General features: G+C 49.3%; 1 protein-coding gene across 42 annotated transcripts in view; it reads left to right on the top strand.

The window, feature by feature from the left end:
* The window catches only part of FBRSL1 (fibrosin like 1), a 560,551-nt gene that overhangs the window by 442,400 nt on the left and 102,621 nt on the right, over positions 1–15,530 (top strand). The gene's annotated exons all lie outside the window — the stretch shown is intronic.

The raw sequence follows: 15,530 nt of genomic DNA, 5'->3' as shown, positions 1-15,530 counted from the left end.
CCCAGTTCTGATGAGAAAATGGTGTCCTATGGCATCATACCGTCAAGGAAAAAGAGTGCATAGTTCTGTTCGTAGGAGACGTTTTAGGGGAAGAGTAAATGAGTGGAGGATCAATAGTGTATGCATGCGTGCTAAAATAAAAACATGCCTGTACTCATAGTTATATATTTGCTGTATTCCACACGTAAGTAATTATTTTTTTTTATTGGGAAAATTGTTAGATTTGATGGCGGTATGTAATTAGTAGTTTGCCAGCAATAATTACAGGGCTGTGCTCCAGAATAAATGATGTAGCATTCCTGTGCATATAATATGGTATACCACAAAATAGGAGTTGGAAAATTGCAACATTGCTGGATCATCATATATCTGACATGTTGAAGGGGTTTTTTTTTTGCTCTGATAGTTTATGAAAAATAGTAAGTATGGTGCACTGTGAACCAAAAGGCTTTCTTTGTTAAATTAACCATAATTGCAACCACAAATTATGGTTTCACAAACTATAGATTTAAGACTGACTTTTCATAAATAGGGTTTCTTTGTGTTTTAACAAAACATACATAAAAGAATGTAGCTGTACAATGATGCTAGAGTAGCACTTTCAAAATCATCGGCCCATTCAAGCCTTCTGAATACAATCATAATATTTGTTTAAAGTTTAATATCCAGGAAGAGAATTCATAGAAATCCCATAAGCTTAACACAGTTCTGATGCAATTTTTGTGGGGCTTAATAAAATAATAGTGGGATAGCTACTTAAAAAGATAGATTTGTATGCATTTAAAAGTGGATTTTTTTAACAAAAAAAACAATATTTAAGATTCTACAAAATGAACATGACAGAAAACCTCTTTTACAGATTTTTTATACATAATGTGTCCATATATGTGAAAGACCCAAATCTTTCAAAGTAGAAGGAGTTATACCAGTTTCCACCAAAGGTAAATTTGCCTCAAAGAGTTTTCTCCCGTACTGGAAGATGGCCATAGATCTCTCTCAGTTTTAAAATATCCTACAGATTATTGGCATGCTCGTTTTGATTTTGAAAGGCATACTTTTGGCAGTGGTAGAGTGAGGAGGGCCATGTGTTAACATCTTGGTTTAGCAATATGTATTCCCACATGCTAAGCTCTCATACAAATGCAGTTTTTATTGCTGTTGACTTCAAACAAAGATGCTTTGACATCTAAAGTTGTATATGTTACAGATGCAATGCCTCGCCATGCTCGTGCTGTATATTTTAGGATGAGCTGGCTGTGGTCCCAATTACACAATCAAGTATAAACACTCCTAGGCTACAGGGCCCCATACGGAGAGTCACTTATCTCTCTTGTGCTGTGTAGTGCTGCGCTGTAACATCTTGCCATGTCTGATATTTCGTACCCCAGCTCACTTGCACGTTGTTGCTTAACATCATATTATAAATAACATACAGGAGCAGGCAACTTTGCTCGTCTTCTGACTTCAAACGTGGAACAAGTGTAGCTAACGGATTGCTCCGGCGCTCCCAGGTCGCCCGCCGGAGCACCGCGGGTCCGAGTTAGCCCGCTCCCCGTTACTCTCCCGTTCCATGTTTTCTCATCTCTACGCCAACAGTGAGAAGGAGGGGAATAATCCAGTTAGGAGGCATTTCTAAGAAAAAGTGTATTTCTTATCCAAAAACTTTTGCGCTAAGTGGAGAAACTGCAGCTTAGGTCTTGACGTTTTGAAATAATGGGTGGCGCTTGACTGTTCAGCTTCGTAGCAATAGGTTGTTTTTCTGGGAAGGATCCTTAGAAAGCTCAGAAAACCATTCTTCAGCTTCCACCATTGAGCTTCCACCATTCCCTCTGAGGATCAGAGGGAAACCAGAATTCTGGTTTATTTCTGCATCCGTCTTTACTTGAAAAACGAGGCTATAAGGGCAAGCTGGGGCTATTTTCCTCTGCCTTCGTAAGAGCTTCAGGTTTCCTGCTGGCTGCTGTAGCAACTAGTGCTTGGGGTGGGGGGAAATTGGGCACCCGCTTTCCCTTGGATTCAGCCGCTTCCTATTGTACTTTCCCCCTCAGTATAAGAACAAAAATGGACTAATGGACCTGCTACTCCTTTGGTTAGCATGGCGGAGGGAGCCAAGCAGGCAGTTCCGGTGTGTGGAGACGATGGGCTCATCGCCCAGCTGTGCCCCTTGGGGTCCCCTTGGAGGGTGCTCACGGCACCCCGGGGCGAGATGGGGCAGCGCTGGGGCTGCACCCAGCCGGAGGCCTCGCCGATGCTCGCCCCACGCGGCAGGTACACCACCAGGTGCAAATGATGAACCACTACGCCTCCTCCTGCCTCCCAGATTTCAAGATAACCGCCTTTAGGATTAAGGTTTTCACTCCAGTAGCTGGCAGTGTGCACCCGGAGTTATCCTAATAATAATTAGCTGTAAATATTTTGCATCTAATTCTGAAAGGATACTACAGAGGAACATTTCTTTGTATCATTGGGGGTCGTTTCTTCTGTTCACATACACATTCACGAGTGAAGCACCGCAATTACAAGGATGTTTAGAGAATCACAAAGGTATTTATTCTTGTCCCGGCTAGTTTATAGTAGCAAAAATTGCAAGTGGAAAGGCTAAGAAAATGTATTCTAAAAACAAACGTGTAATTGTTTTGTTGAGAGTTAGAGTCAACAGTGTTTATTCATGAGGCTTAGCTGCCCCGGGCGAGAGCAATCAGACTGGAGGTACCACCTCCTGCATCCTTGTTCTCTTTAATTGGAGCCATAGCCTTGGATGCCCCCAGGCGAAGGGCCGTCTCTAACTGTATTCTGCTCGGTTTATGAACAGTTGAAAGTGCAATGGAAAAAAACATTCTTTTGTTTAGACAGTTTCAGGCTTTCTCTCCCTTTTCTGTTTAGCAAGTGAAAATTATATGTCAAAATTAAGCTCTTGAGCGGCTATAGATTTTGCCTGTAACGTGACACTCCGGTGGCTAAATAGTTTTGCAGCGCGGGTGTTTTGAGGCTGGGGAGAGGAGCGGGGCGCCACCAGAAAGCGCGGGGCCGGCGGGCTGCCGCCGAGCCCCCGCCGCGCCGGGGAGCAGCAGGGCCCCGGCTGCGCTTGCAGGCGGCGGCGCAGCAGCTCGGGGTGCGCGGGCAGCCCGCAGCGCCGCGCTCCCGCTCCCCGCGCCCTCTCCCAGCCTGCACCTTCTTTCAAAGCAAATCGGAGCATGTTTTAACGGTTTCACTGCAAATCCCTGTGTCACTTCACTTCTATTTTTAGGCCCTGCTGAGGGTACCTAGCGCAGTTACCAACCTAGAGACAGATTCAATAAAAGATTCAATAAAACTTCTCTGCGGCTGCCTCCCTGCAGAAGCCCAGGTGGGGCCCGCGGTGCAGGAGGCGGATGGAGGCTCTTATTGAATCTCGCCCGGAGTTTATCCAAGCTCTTCCTGAGTGTTTTTCTACTCTCTCTGCTGTAAAATCCCAATTTCCTCATGACATCTTTATGCAACGCTCTGGTTAAGTGCTTTCCCCTTCTATTGTCAGCGCTGTTAGTCTCAAACTGCTTGGAGCTTTTTAGCTCCCAAGTAAGAAGTGTGCTGTGGCTTTGTGTGTTAGAGAAGTCCCCTGTGCCATCGCTGAGGAACTGCTTCAGTCTAATAGGTTCCCGTCTCAGGGGAGGGTTTTCTGCTTGGGACAAGCACCGTTTGGGCAGCGGACAGCTCTGTTCCTGCAGCCTCGATTGCGATTGCAAACTCAAGCCTGGTTCAAGCAGATTTGAGTAAAAATGATAGGCGCAGCCTATGCAGTCTCGGGTCTACGCGAGCGGCACGCGCCAGGATCTGAGCGCCGCGAAGGGATTGTCGCAAGCGTGGCGTGGCGTCCCTGGGGCGGTCCGACCGCTCAGGCTGCGGCAGGGGATCTCGGCCAGGTAGCATCCCTGAAAGAAAAGAAAACAAAAATGCGCTCCATCTAAGCCTTATTTTCGTGTGGAGCCAGTCTGATGCCTGGCCGCCCTGCTCTGCGAGGAGAGTTTAAGCAAATAACACCCAATTTTATCATCTCGGTTTGGACATTGCGGGGCTGAAACGTCTGAGATTGCAGCCGGTGCGCCCCATTTACCCGTCAATCCCTGCCTTTCTGCACAAGTGTTAAGTGGTTTCTGCTGTCTTTGATACTAGTTAAGATTTCTTCTGTCCCGCTTCATACCAGCTTTCTCCCTCGTTGCGTCTGACCGCAGCCACGAGGCGAGGGCGCAGGCGGGGAGGTACGACGGGGAAGGCACAGCCCGGCGGACGGGGCGGTTCCTCGGCATCGGGAGAGCTTGCCGGGCGCTTGCGGTGACTTGTTGCCCGTTCGTCTTTCTCTGTAGAGCCACACATGCAGAGATGTCAAGCTCTGCAGAGCCGTTCTGGGCCACGGCCTTTAATTTGCCACATTTTTGTAAAATGAAGGTACCACGTGGTTTACCAGATTCACTGTTCTGTGATTTCACTCTAGTTGTAGCTTTACTGCAGCAAATACCAAAGCTGTGAAATGTGTCTATGTATTTACTTACTTGATGAGACTGGCAAGGTTTAAGAGCCATCCCTGAATGATATTGATTCTACTGAGAAGTATCTCGTATTTCTGGAGACTTGATCTAAATAATCACATGCTTATACACACGCTTTTTTGTAGTGGCTTTTTCAGATGTGAGTTATTAGAATTAAACTTCTGGTCTTTGGAAAACGTCTCCCATTTGGTTACGCTGCCCCTTATCCAAGGTTGGACCTTCTAGATGATGGCGTAGTATTTGCTGAGTATTTGCCTTGACGAAGGGTTTGTTCCCGTTGGAGTCGGTAGGAGCTTGCTGTGCACCGGGGACAGCAGGGTCCTTGGCTTTCTGGCTGCGAGTATTTGTTTGAATGCAGAAAGTCTTTTCTCCAGTGTTGTCTTTGCAAAACGCAGAGGGGAGAGCCTTTGGATGTTTGTATTTACAGTGTTTTCACATCTGGATGTCATTTGTGACACAGGCTCTCCTCCTTTCTCTATCCCCGTGTCTTCCTGTAAAATTAATTTTGAACATAGGAGCTCATGTGGCTTTAATGTGTAGTAGTAGGCCAATCTATTTAGCAGGCCTGTAGTAGGCCAATAAAGAGGTACCTTGGGTCATGCTGCGCACTCTTGTAAATTTATCCCGAATTAACCCTGACTGGCATCCGCCTCCCCTGCTGTAAAGATACAGCTGTGCACTCGCGCCAACATCTGCTCTTTCAGGAGGGACTGTGCCATAAATCCAGGAACCCCAATGACCCGGAGCTGGGCCGCGGGTCTGGGGATGCTTTTGCTGCTCGGCATGGCAGGCAGCAGGAGCTGCCTGCGGGGAAGCCGGCGGCGCAAGGGCAGAGCAGCACCGCACGTCGGTCCCTGCGTTTTCCCACCAACAGCCCTTGGGCTCTTTTCCGTGAGCAACAGCAAGATGCGGCCTCCGGTGAAAACCCCTCGTGTGGCTCTCCAGCCCACGGCAGTGGTTGGAATGGCCCCGTCCAACAGGTTTCTTTGGAGGGAATATTAATTCATCTTTTAAAATGCAAACTTGGGCATGGCGGAGGAGGCTCTTCAGGCTGCCTTTACTTGCAGAAGGGAAGAAGGGGAAGATCAGTCAGAGGAGCTGCAGTCCCACAGCCAGCCAGGGTGTTAGAGGAAAAACATACCCTTCAATTCCTAAATGTCAGCAGAGATCCCTTGGAAATTATTTATTGCATCTGCTGTCATATGTAATGATTTAACAATATACTAATAATCGTAATATATTAACTTCGTGTAGTGGTATACCAATCAATATAAAATAATGAACATATCTAATGGATTTAATAGTATACAGATGTTTACTGCCTTTCTCCCCAAAGATTTTCAGATAATTTCTCAAAGCCAGATGAAAATTGCACTCGGGCAATTCTTTGCCCCTCCCTGCGAGGCAGTTCCAGTGCGGGGGCCAAGCGCAGATACCCCAAAATGCTGCAAAGCGAGGGTTTTGGGATAAGCAGTGCTGAGCTCTTTATCTCCAGAGCATCACAGGGGACAGAGCCGTTGGCAGCGGTGACCCCGGGCTGAGACGCGGCCGGCATTAGGGGCAGCCGCGCGGGGTGCGACTCGCTGCTCCCCACGTGGGGCGGGAAGGGGAGGGACGGGGCTCACCCCGGCGGCGTGAATCATGTTCACCGCCAGAGCAGCTACGCAGGCATGTCAGACAACACGGACTGTCGGCCCCTGCGGCCATTGATTAACCATTTATTAAAGCACCTATGAATCACTCCAGTCGTAATTATATTTTAAATATACCTACTAACAACTGTTTTGCAGTGTGAAGGTTAATGACGATTAAACATTTCCTTTGCTTTTCTCTTCTCCCTCTGCCTTGCTGCAAACTCCCCAGGGGTCTGAACGCATCCCAGGGACACAGGAGGCTGCATAGAAAGAAATCAGACCTCAGCCCATCAAAAGAAAGGGGCGAGAAGGCAGCACGCACCCACAGACACACACGGTGCGCACGCACCCCATGCATACAGCCGTCCCTGACAGCCGCACGCAGACCACGCGTGCACACACCCACCCCTGCACACACCTTGTGCACAGGCACAGACCATGCACACAGTACAGACCACACACACACACACGGTGCCCATACACACACACAGTACGCACACCCAGACACTGTGAACTGCCGGGCACCGACTGTGCGCGTGCATGCATGCAGACCGTGCACACACTCACCATGCACCCAGGTACAGGCTGTTCACACACACACTGCGCACAGGCTGTGCAGACAGACTGTACACATCCACAGAGCATTCACGCACGCGCACGTGCACACGGATACAGACCGTACACGCACCCCAACTGTGCACACAGCATGCGCAGGGATACCGACCCTGCACACGGATGCGGGCTGTGCACGTGCACACCACGCACACGGATGCGGGCTGTGCACGTGCACACCACGCACACGGAGATGGACCGTGCACGCACAGACTGCGTGCGTGCACGGGTCGTGCACGCTGGGCACACCGGCGCCCTGCACACCCAGACCGTGCGTGCCCACCCGCGCCACGCGCACGGATACCGGGCCGTGCCCACGAATGGAGGCTGGCCGCCTGCACGCACACCCGCTGCGTGCACGCGCAGAGCGCGCGCCCGTCCCGACGGCAGGTCCCGCTCGTGCCCCGCGGCCGGGCGGGGCGGGGCCGGGCGGGGCGGCCGGGCGGGCGCGCGCACGCGGGAGCGAGCGGCGGCGGCGGCGATCGGCGGCTCGTGGCTGGATTGGTCTGGCCTGGCGGCGGGCGCGCGCCGCGGGCGCCGCGCGGGGCTGTAGGCGCTCGGCGCGGCCGCGCGGAGCAGTCGCGCCGCGGAGCGCCCCGGAGCCGGGAGCGGAGCCGCCAGCCGGGAGCCGAGCGGAGCGGAGCCGGGAGCCGAGCGGCGTCGCGTCCTCTCCTCCGCGCTTGGGAATAATGGCTACCGCGACGTGAATGCGGCGGAGCGAGCGCGCAGTCCGCCGCCGCCGCGGGAGCTCGGTGCGCGCTGCCCCCGCCGATGCCGGCCGGAGGCGCCGGCGCGGCTCTCCCGGCCAGGCGGCCTGACCCGTCCGCGCGCGGCGGCCCGCGGCGATGCCCGCGCGGCGGCTCCGCGGCTGAGCTGGCGGCGGCGGGGCGCAAACTTTGAGCGGCGGCTCGGCCGGGAGCGCGGCGGAGGAGGGGAGGAAAGCGAAAAAACGGGGACAAAACCCGAAAAGGAAGAGGAAGCTCCGCGCGGCGCCCCGTGCCGGCAGCCCCCGACGGGCGACGAGACCCCCCGGGGCCGCGGCGGGGCCGGGCGCCGCTGCGCGCCCGCTGGATTACCCGCGGCGCCGGGCTGCGCGGCGCGGCTCGCCATGCCCTGCGCGCCGCCGGCCGCCGGGTGAGTGCCTGCGCGCGCGCGGCCGCGCGTGTGTGCCCCTGTGCACTGGGGTGTGTGCGTGTGTGTGCGTGTGCATTTGCGGGCGCATCTGTGTGTGCGCGCCCCTTCCCGCCGCGCTCCGCCCGGGCGGCCAGCGCCGCGGCTCTGCGGTGCGCGGGGGCGGAAAGCGGCGCGCGCTGCGCCCGGCGCGAGCCTGGGCTGCGAGCGGGATTTTTTTTTTCCTTTTTGTGTGTGTGTGTGTGTGTGTGGGTCTCTTTTGTGCGCGCGGCGAGGCGGTGCAGTTTCCCGGCCGCCGCCGCTTTGCGCGCGGGAAGGGGCGGGAGGCGGCTGCCCGGCGCTGGGCGCCCGCCGGTAACGCGCCGGGGAGCCGCGGAGCGGCTGGTTGCGCGAGGCGCGGCGGGAAGCGCTCCGCCGGGTTGACGGAGGAGTTGGGGGTGTGATTGAAAGAGGAAAGGAGAGAAGAGGAGAGAGAAAAGAGGGAGGAAAAAAGGAGAAAAAAACAAAAAAGACGAAGCAGCGAGCCGGGATGTGACGGGCTCCGGACTGCCCCCCCCCCCCTTCCCCCGAGGCAGCCAGTTTTTCGCCCTTTTCCGCACATTCCTGCAGTGCAGCCACATCCCGCTTCCCACCCTCCCGCCTCCGCTTTGGGGGGGGGGGAGGAATAAAAGAGTGAATATGGGATGATGCGAACAGATGCGTATCGATATATCTTCCTCCGCAGCGGCGGAGCGGGCGCGGCGCGGAGCCGGGCAGCGGCGCTGCCATCCGCCTTTGTCGGCGCGGAGAGCGGCGGGCGCGCAGGGCGCGGGGCGCCCCGGCCCTTGGGGCGCGCAGGGTGGGAGTCGGGCGGCCGGGGCGGGCTGGAGGACGGGGCCGAGGCTCGTCTCCCGTGGCCGCCTGTGGAAAACGCCAACAAAGTTAAAAAGATGTCGCGGGCGGTTAACCCCTCCGGCGCCAGGACGGCACCAAGAATAACACGTTTTAAAACGTGGGGTTTTGGGGGGTCCCCCCCCCCCCCCCCCGGATCTCGGCGTTTTAGCGCAGCGTCGTTTGTCCTAACAAACGCCCCGCCGTCCTGCCGAAGTGGTAAACCGCGGTGGCCGCGCGGAAGTGGGCTGTTTGGAGGTGGTGGTTGTCGCTGTGCCTGCTACTGCCTGCTTAGCTGGAAAGAAATATTTAATCCAATTAGGAAATTAAACCTTGTGTGTTTAGAAGTGACGAATTTGGAAGTTTGGGGGGGGGGAAGGAAGGTTTCCAGGTCACTGGTTAACTAAAGATGGTTTGAAAAAAAGAGCTCAGAGAGAAGGCGAGGGGAGAGGCAAGGAAGGAGAGACCTTTTTAAATGGCAACTGCTCGCACGTCTCTCTGGAATTGAAAATGTTTTTAGGCTTGTAAAATCTTCCTGAAGTTGCGCATTTATCTCGTGAGGCTGCTTGCTAGCTAATCTTTTCTGTGCATGTCCTGATTTATTTTTTTGTAACATTACAGTATCTAAGGTCCTTTTAACCTAATTTTGTAGCAAAGATAATTTCTTGTTATGTAAGTTACTGTTCTGAATGATTGCTTTGGGTCTTGGAGATTGTCCTTAACCAGGCTGCTCTGTATGGTAGAAACTGGAATTATTTACTTCTATTATCGGTCCTTGAAAGAAAATCTAGCTCAGCTGGAAAAGGCAGCTAAGGTATTACAGCAAAACAGAATCTTCCCATTCTTATTTCTAAAAAGTGAAATCTCTGGTCATCCGTGATGAGAATTTACTTCAGAGATTTGTGTTTATGTATAAATCCGATTTTCCCTGCGTGCAGACTTGAAAGGACGAGCAGCTCGATTTCTGCGCCCGGCGTTAACTTCCTGCAATGGTAGACTTGCAACGTTCTGTTGAAGAATTTTTTTTTCTTTTGTGACAACATTTTTCTAAAAATGCCCTAAGTTACTGCTGAAAGATATTAGCTTGTGCTGTCTACCTTTCGGTTCCAGAGGAGAATAATGTTACCAAATAAAGAAGGCACTATTCTGTTTAGTCGGATTCGCATTTTTCATGAGAATGGGATGATTTTTCATTTTATTCGGAAGGTGGGTTATTCTGAGTAAAACCTTAGGCCTTGCCTGTCGGAGAGGGTCAGTCTGTTCTCTTAAACAAACAGTAGGATAGCGAACGTGCAAAATATATCCTGGTGTTGCTCTGTTGGGACATGCAGTCATACGCTGGAACTAGTGGCCTGTTCTAGGTAAATGCAATAGCAGCGTCACAAGTAGCTCTGGTATTTTCAAGTTAAAAAAGGGATTGGAGTATGCTTTGAATTCTACCGATAGACTGCAGATATCTAGTTGTAGTTGCTATTTATTTTGCTCTGATTTTGCAGGAAATTTGAGATTTGAAGTGTTAACTTTTGGTAAAGGTTGATAGTTTTGTTGTTGCTTTTTAAACGAAGAACTATAAGACTTTTAATGGTGTGTACGTTGACAAAAGTGGCACTGAAAGGGCTGCATTCTTCAGTGAGCTCATCTGTGTTTTACGCTGCGTTTGGAAAGCACAGGTGTGTACGTCATTTTATGCCTTAAATCTTTTTTTTTTTTTAAACTCCCAGTGTCCTCCTCTTGAGTGATTCATAATAACCAAGGATTATGGTGTCTGGGTATATTTGAATATGAAGCAGACGTTTAAAAGCAATTACAGGAGATTCAGTCAAGTAAAATTATTTGTACGGTCAGAATAGGAAATGCAGGCAGGTTAATTTTAATGACTGCACGAATTTACGAGATCTGAAGTGGGACAGGTACGAGAGTGCTCTGCTGCTCACTTAATAGCGTATTTGAGCCAAGACTGGTGTTCTGCATCAGAAATGGGAATTTTACGGTTTCTAGCAGTCTCTTATCCTTCTGAATAAAGGTAGAAATTGTGAACCAGGTAAAAAAAACTAACAAAAAACAAACAAAAATATGATTTTACCAGAAATGATTTCCTGGACTGATCAATTACTAGGAGATATAATGAGAAATACACTCCTTGGAGACAGGAAGGAGGAATTTCCATTACATAATATCCCTTGGGAGAATTTCTGTATCGCATAATGATGTTGGTGATGGAGCATTTTTGGGAAATGCCTGTGGATAAGAATTTGCACTTCAGGTTTCCATAAACAAAATATCTTACTGAAAAGCAGTCTTCTTAAAAGTAATACTGGTATGTTAGTAGGTGGGTACTTTGCGTGTGTACATATTCCTTTTGTTCTGATGATCGCAGTGTAAGAAATTGGGTAACTGTGAGATTAAACTTTCACAAAATATGAGATGGTAGTCATTAATTTTCGTACTTATTTAGTGCCAAAGATAAAATGTTGAAGGCTTAGGTTCCTATTCATGGCTTCATTAAATTATTTCTGTTTATCTATTGGAAGATGGATCCGATTGGGGGGGAAAAAAAATCTCTAGCCTTAGTGGTGTAAACACAGATGAACTTACCTTTGTGCTGGTGAAAGTGTAACATATAAAAATATGTATATGTGATCTTGTAGGTCTAATCAGCCTAGGTAGCTGGATACGTTTTTCAGAGTCCTTACAGTCTCCTAAGGATTGCTGCTTTTCAGCTGCAGAAGAGAGCACTTGCAAAAAATCACCTAAATATATCCTTACAGTGTCAGTAGCAGTTGCTTTCAACAGGAAAATAATTCATTACCGCACACCTGCCCTCCCAACCTCAGCATTTTTGCTGTTTGGAATCTAAAGAGGGCTTTTAACCTTCAGGAACTGAAAATGGAGCTACCTGGCAAAGCTGCCGCCAGATACGGACTTAAAGGTGTTAAGATTTTTCATCTTTTTCCTCTGTTGGTTTTAACACCTCTGTCACTGGTGGGGAATTGGTTTAGTCTGAGTTGCTCATTTAAAAACTGCGTGCTAGTGACTGTAGTAATTTTTCGAGTGGTTTGCCCAGCTTTTTTTTCCCCCTGAAGTTAGAAATGTGTTTCAGCTTTGCTTCTTTTGCTGAAAATTACAGTTGCTGTTATGCTAATTCTAGCAGTGGAGGTAGTGCAGTGACCCCTAATGGTGGCTTTGGTAATTGAGGCAGATTTGTACAATTACAACTATTTTTAGTAAATTAAAGGTGCAATGGCTGTTTTGAAGTCCAGGCTCCTATTAGAGCATTTCATTGATAATATTTTGTAGTATTTTGTGTGCCACCTTGTGGCTTTCAAGGTACATTACAACTATTGAGGCATGGCTAGATTTCTTAGGGCACTCATTTTCACTGTCTTCCTGATGGTTTTATTTTGTGTCTCAGTTTGGTGCCAATTATCTGTTCTGATTCACCACGCACTCACTAAGTTGGGTGATTCTTAAAATTTGCAGGGCAAATCAGAACGGGGGATGCTCACTGATACCCCTGTGTTGCTTTCAAAGGTGGTGGCAGGGCTTGGCTTTCCTAAAAGGTGGAAAGCGGTGCTGGATTTAAGCATTGAGTGTTTGCATAGGGGAATTAGTGAAGTTTCCATATGCCACAGAAGAGGCCACCATCACAGAAACTGAGAGTACGCGTGACTGGTAGAGGTGGCAGAGCTCAGTTGTGGACGGTGATGTTGTGGTGGCCTTTTTGGCTGCCCTGTGTCAATACCCTGCTGGAGTTCTTTCCACGCGTGGAGATCCCTGCATTAAGCATTTCACACGTGGAGATCCCTGCGTTGGCCACCTCACGGTCACGCTTACGGCGCGGGAGCATCTCCCAAGGTAGCTAATGTAATTTTACCTGGCAGGAATGTGACCCCGTGATTGTCAGTTCTTGTAAATTTAAACTGGGATCATGCTATTGGCATGGGAATAGAAAAACAGGTTCCCCAGAGTGTCTGTTTTACTTACGTGGTTGCACTGAAAAGGCTAAGATAAATAAAAGGTGTCATCTTTAATACTGTAAAGATAAACCCTGCTTTCTGGTGGGTAGTGAGGTAAGTGAAGAGTTAGAGTTCACATAAAGACTGTGTTTCAAACTGCGGTTTGTACTGTTACCAAAGATAGAAATACCTTGTTTATAAAATGGGATTTTTTTATTTTTTGTAAATTACTTTTAGTTTTAAAAACGCACAGCCTAGTTTATATTCTTACGGAAAAAATGTTGCAGTTAAATTGCCCTGGAAAGTAGCTACAGGACTTTTAATCTTGAATTAAAGCGAGCTGGGTAAGCCGTTTGCCAGAGTGGGTTGGGGATGGAGCCGTGCACGGATGCTGTTTCTGCAGTAACTGGGTTTCCCAGAAGAAAACACACACGTGATAGGTGCAAATCCTTATTTTTTTTCCCCCTAAATCATCAACAGTAAAAAAAAAAAAAAAAAAAAAAGTTTAGGCAGCTGAGATGCCGGCAGGTAGATCCTCTCTCCAGAGCGGCAGGTTATGAAGTTATAGTGCAGTCTGCCTCCAGAATGGTTGGAAATCCCGCATGCAGCTCTGTGGAGCGCACACCTCCTCTCTCAGCGGGTGACTGGCTCGCTAGCAGAGCCCTCCGCGGAGGGCGCACCGTAATCCTTTTGTGTTACTTCTTCAGTGCCGATTACGCAGCAAGAAATAATTAGGAGATTAATTTTCACCTGTCACTGCCAATAACAGATAACCTTGGGACGGCGACAGGGCTAGGAATTTGGGGAAGGGAAGAGCGTTTAACCCTGTAGTGACGGCTGCGGGGACCGGACGGAAAATGGTTGCCAGGCCGTGACCTGACCGCCCGCCGTCGCGAAACGGCGGGGACGCCTCCGTCGTGCGGGCTGCCGGCAGCGCCTTGCCGTGCCGCGCGCGCCTCGGGCCCGTCAGCAGGCGTCGGAGACCTTTGTAGCCTCCCTCAGCTTTGAATTCAGATGCAGCTCTCTTGCTTTTCGTGATTTCAATTCCCAATCCGACTCGTATCCCTAGTCTGCGAGGGAAGGGAACACGCTAATGAAGATGGCTTCATTAGGCAGGGTGCAATTTAGCCCTTGCCTCTCTCCAGCAAATGCAGCTGGAAAAGCATCCCAGAGGTAACTGTGCTTTTGGTCTTCAGCGAAAGCAGACCTGAGGTGTTTCTGCTGCCTTTCAAAACTAATTACCAGCTTGCATCAGGTGAGCTTGAAATCGTAGCCTGTGCTGTAAGGCAGTGAAGGTAAATGAAAAGAAAAGAAGAAAGCCACCCTTCCCCCTCCTCTTCTATTTTTATTTTTTTCTTTTCTGCTGAAGTTTAAATCTACAATCTGTTGAAAATGTAATGGGAAACCAGCCTACAGAAAATGCCATTATTCATATCATCCTGAGCTCATTTATTTTATCTGCAATAGTAATGATAAGACAGGCTGCTTGGCAATGCTGATAAGCTGGGAAATATCTTAGAGCTATTTGTAAAAGTTGAAGCAGATCTTGGTACTGAGAGATAGGGAAACTGATGAGCCTTTGGGCAATCTGCAGAGCTGAAAGCTAATAAAGATTTTAATAGGAAGGCCTCATTAGGATTAGGGAGAAGATCTATTATCTAGGATTTACACAACACAAATGGTGGGGCAACTTTAATTTTTGCCCTTTTTTCATCAAATGCTATTGCTGAACGTGAAACCTCTTAAATCTGATCTGAATCTCTTCACGTGTGCAAGGAACCATCACCAGCTGTTGTTGAGGGCGGTCAGCGCAGGAACGCGCTGGCTACGTGCGTGAGCAACGGCAGACGGCCATCCCGTTCAGGGGCTGGCCGCTTCTTATGGGTACAGAAATAAGGTTGTTTTCAGGCACCTGGGTGGGGGATGCCATCTGTAAGGTACTTTTTCTATTGTGGGCAGTCCTCTAGGCTTTTGGCCCTGAAGGTCACCTTCAGAAAGAAATCATCTCATTGCTGTTGTGCTGATTTTCTTGATGGCGAGACTGAAATTGTGTTACTAGAGTGGTTCACTTGTCTGCCCAGTTCAGCCTAATGGGGTGTGAACTGCAAGTCCCATAATGGTGGCTGTTTTCATGGTTTTGATCACCATTCAGAAAAAAGCTATTTTAGCGCAGGTGCAATCTCTAGTGCAGTTGCTGTTGGTATGGTGAGAGTACCTTGCACCGTGCCATGGGTCATCTTGCAAAGTGGTTCAGTATCCAGCCCAGTTATCCAGCAGAGCTGAGCTTAATGTCGTCTGCAGCCTCATCACCGAGGCGTAGTTAGTGTACAAAAACGTTCACTTTTTGAGGACCCCCACGTTTTTGAGGACCCCCAGCGTGCGTAAGCATCTACCACTTCTGGCTTCAGATGTATTCCGCCTGCATAGCACAATATGTAAAGTGCATGTAAGCATCTGAAAGAGTATTAGTTTGTGCAGGATTTGCAGATGTGTTTAATAACTTTTCCTTAAGGTCCGTCCAAACTTTTTTTGTGGTTGAACTGAATTGTAAAGCAGTAGTAAAGCCATGCTAGAACATTCTTTGAGTTGCTTTTGAGGTCCAAGCCATGTTGTAACTTGATTCTGCTAACCTAGAGTTTAAATCATTTTTACACAAAGCCGATTAAATCTAGTTGAACCCTAATGCAGATGAAGGTTTGTGCTAGGTGAGATCCATGCTGGTAGTGAGAAGCACTTCTGTGACCACAGCAATGTTTACAGGCAGGCTGGTTATGCCGAGTTTGCCAGGTTTCTCTATTGGGTGC

This window comes from Struthio camelus, chromosome 17, assembly GCF_040807025.1.
Source record: "Struthio camelus isolate bStrCam1 chromosome 17, bStrCam1.hap1, whole genome shotgun sequence".
In the NCBI taxonomy this organism is placed as follows: Eukaryota; Metazoa; Chordata; class Aves; order Struthioniformes; family Struthionidae; genus Struthio; species Struthio camelus.
Note: the sequence above shows the minus strand (reverse complement) of the source record. Positions and strands in the feature narration are given on the sequence as shown.